This window comes from Stegostoma tigrinum, chromosome 11 (assembly GCF_030684315.1).
Source record: "Stegostoma tigrinum isolate sSteTig4 chromosome 11, sSteTig4.hap1, whole genome shotgun sequence".
In the NCBI taxonomy this organism is placed as follows: domain Eukaryota; kingdom Metazoa; phylum Chordata; class Chondrichthyes; order Orectolobiformes; family Stegostomatidae; genus Stegostoma; species Stegostoma tigrinum.
The window spans coordinates 72,709,025-72,712,764 of NC_081364.1; the positions used below are offsets into that span (position 1 = coordinate 72,709,025).

Here is a 3,740-nt window from a genome sequence, read left to right on the forward strand (position 1 = left end):
CTCACCTAACATCATTGCAAGTGCGACTTCACCACACGACCTACACTGGTTCAGAAAGGTCAAACATCAAATTCTCCAGATGTAACTGAGGATTGGTAATAGTTACTGATACCTTTGGAGAGTGATCCAAAGTTAATGTATCAGGATATGGAGAATGAATGACATGGTGCAGAACTTGTTGGGTAATATAAGCTCAGAAACAGAACAGCGATAGCTTCCTTCCAACTCGAGAGGGTCTAACTTTACTTTTTAATTGAAAAATGTTCAGGTTCATTTATCGTTCTTCACGGAGAATGAATTGTTGATCTTATTCAGCTACATGTGTACAATAAATTTCTTTAGATGTGAGGTCAAAGAAATTCAAAACTATTCTTTATCCTCCCACAGACTTTGTCTCACTGTTAAGGCGCCTACTCATGGACCTAGGGGATCCAGGTACATGATTTTTTGAAGTTTACATTCCATTTAGACAGTGGTTAAACATGCTTTTGGCACGCCAGCCTTCATTGCTCAATCGATTCAGTTTCGGAGTTGGGAAGTCATATTGAGGTTGCACAGGATGTTGATGAGACTCCCTCTGGAATACAGTGTGCGGTTTCTGTCGCACAGTTACAGGGGGCACATTATGAAACTGGAGAGTGTTAAGAAGAAGTTTACCAGGATGTTGCCTGGTATGGAAGGTTTGATTTATAAAGAAAGGTTGGATAGACTTTGACTTTTCTCTTGAGAGGCGGCCTGTCAGAAGTTCATAAATAATGAGACATGTAGATAGTATGAGTTGTGGTCGTCATTTCCCAAGAATGAGAGATTTCAAGACCAGGGGATGTTTTTCAGTTGCGAGCAGACTATTTAATAAAAAAAGATATGTGAGGCAGAACTTTGCAATGACTGTGAGTAAAACAATGGCAAGTTCCAGCAGAGAAACAGGTGGCAAAGAAACAGGTGACAGTGAAGCAGGCATGTGAGGGCTAATGTGTTTAGTTTGCCAGTGACATTCACCGCTTCACAAAGTGGAGAACATTGAAGTGCAGCAGTCACGGTGATTATTTTGCAGGATATTCACCTTGCAAATGGTTTTTCCGCCAGTATCCCTGATTACATCACAATCGACAGGATGAAAGCTGCAGCAAGACGTGTGGAGCCAGTGGTGTAATTGATACGGCATCTGAATTTGAATTGGAAGTTTGGAATATTGTATCCTCTCTCGCTCGAGTGAAGTTGACAGCTTTTCTACCCTTGCAAATTGACAGACACTCCCGAAGGGGAATGTCTGCCCAATGCTGTTTTTGTCAGGTTCCCAGCAGCTGAAATGATTGGATCGCTGGGTTTTTGGAAATTGAAAATTGAAATTGAAAGGTAAATGAGTAACATGAGCGTGGGGCTACTTCAGCTCACTGTCCTCCATATTTCATATCCCACCTCATGGTCACGGTACCCATTGTCAGGAGAAACTGCTTGTGTTGCACATAAAGCTGCCTTACTTCAGGTAACCTTGTGTCCAGCGAGAGAAGCAGGTAGAACAGTATGTGTATCATATCACAAAGACTGACACTGAGCCACACATTAAACGGTAAAGCTAACAAGTAAAGTGGTAAACCTGCTCGCCCAGGTGGGCCGTGTTTTCATTCAGACTTTTCGTCACCATGCGAGGTAACGTCATGAGTGAGACTTCCGATGAAGCAATGTTGTTCTCCTCCAGTTGGAATTTATCCTGCCCAGTCTGTTCCAGCGACTTCTGTCATTTCGCATTCTGTTCTGTGTGGGTCGCATATGGGGTCCAATTCTATGTGTTTACCGACTGCATTATGGATTGAGAACCATGCCTCTAGGAATTCCCATGTGTGCCTGTGTTTGGATTGCACTACTACCGTTCTGTTGTCCCAGTTAAACTGATGGCCTTCATTATCCGGGTGTACTGATATTAGGGAAAGTTTGTCATTTCATTTTGCTGCCAGCTGATGTTCATGCACACTGATGGGTAGTTTCCTTCCTGTCTGTCTGATATAATGTTTGTGGCAATCGTTGCACACTATTTTGTAAACAATGTCAGTTCTGCATGTCGTGGGTATGGGGTCGTTCATCCTTGAGAATGTTTGTCGTAGCATAGCTTTGGGCTTGTGTGCAACCGTAATTCCCAGTGTTCATAGGAGTTGTCAGTTCTGATATGTTCCTGATGTGTGGCAGTGTGTCCAGTGTGTTAGGGCATAATGTGCCCTCTTCGTTTTGCTGTTTAGTCAGCACTTGCGGATGAAATTGCAGGGATATCCATTCAAAGCGAAGATTTTGTATTGGTGTTCTTCCTCTTTCTGCATAGTTCTGGGTCATTGCAATGAGTGGTGGCCCGTTTAAATAGTGTCCTGACACAGATTAGTTTGTGCACCACTGACCTGAGTTAGTTGCCACATTAAAAGTATCCGAGCCCCTCGAGGCACTGACCCGAGTTGTGATGTGCAAAGGACAACTTACAAAGGAGGGTCCTTGTGTGATTGATCTAATGTGATCTGTATACCAGGATAAAAAGGGAAGACTGGTCTTCACTCACCCACATTGAGCCTGGCTCCACTTGGCCTACAGTCACCTCTCACAAACTACCATCGCACTTCACTTTTCCTGACCTCCCCTCTATTCTTGTTTTAAACTTATTGCACGCCAGGCAGTTTCAGCTGGCATTGCTGATGTGGAACTGTAACATGGAGTGAATCGATTTTGACTGACCAGTGACGTAATTCTGCTTCTAAAGATCAGTCAATATTTCATATTTATTACTGTAAATGATAACCATTAACAGGCTATGACAGTGACAGCACTGAATCACTGGACTAGCAGGAAAGATCTGTTTACGTCACTCAGGACACTGTCTGATTCAGCCTTGCGTTCTCCCGTCCTTCTGCATGTGATGCCCCTCTCCTGTGTTTTGGATTTGTTACATCTTGATTATAATCATCTCCAGTTATCTAATACTTTGTCATTTCTAATACATGAGACTCTCTTCCTGCACCTGTGTTTCTGGCTCCATAGCTTAGTGGTTAGAGCACTGGTCTTGTAAACCAGGGGTCATGAGTTCAAGTCTCATTGAGGCCTTTGGTAATTTTTATACATCTTCTGCTTCCAAGATCGAAAGGTGCCCTGAAAAGATTATCTGAAATTATGACTATATCATTTCCTCCACAGGCCAGAAATGTCCCTGAAATTCTACGCTCCTGTTTGCCCTTCCACGTGTTTGAGGCAGACCATTCGGAATGGCGGGATGCAGCTGATGTGAGTGATGTTTGGCCGGAAGAGCGAGGTGAAGCAGTGTAAACTGCAGAGTGGCAGATGAACAACGGGGAGGAGCACAAATCCGGGGCAGCCGCCGAATGCTCCCTTTTGTTGCTGTAAACAAGTTCCTGGTTACAAAGAGAACACTCACTCTAAATCGGCCAGAATCAGCCCAGGGAGAGTTTCCTTCAGTCTAAAAGGACAATGACAGAACATACAAAGGAAAATTACCACCCACACGCCCTCCCCCCTGCCCAAGCATCTCACCATTCTGAGTTGGAAACACACCGTTGTTTCTTCAGTGTACCTGGGCCTAAATCCTGGAATTTCTTCCCCGATGGCAAAGGGGCTCTACTTACATGCCAAGAAGCTCATGAAAGTGGCTCATCACCTCTATCTGTGGAGTAATGAGGGATGGGCAATGAAATTTCAGATTGAGATTGTGATTTCACAAGAATAGCAATCGTCTTTTGCCAGTTTTA

General features: G+C 43.8%; 1 non-coding gene across 1 annotated transcript; it reads left to right on the forward strand.

The window, feature by feature from the left end:
* The first annotated feature begins 3,008 nt into the window (after positions 1 to 3,008).
* Positions 3,009 to 3,081, forward strand: trnat-ugu (transfer RNA threonine (anticodon UGU)). Its single transcript has one exon. It is a non-coding gene; the product is annotated as a tRNA-Thr (tRNA).
* Positions 3,082 to 3,740: the final 659 nt, after the last annotated feature.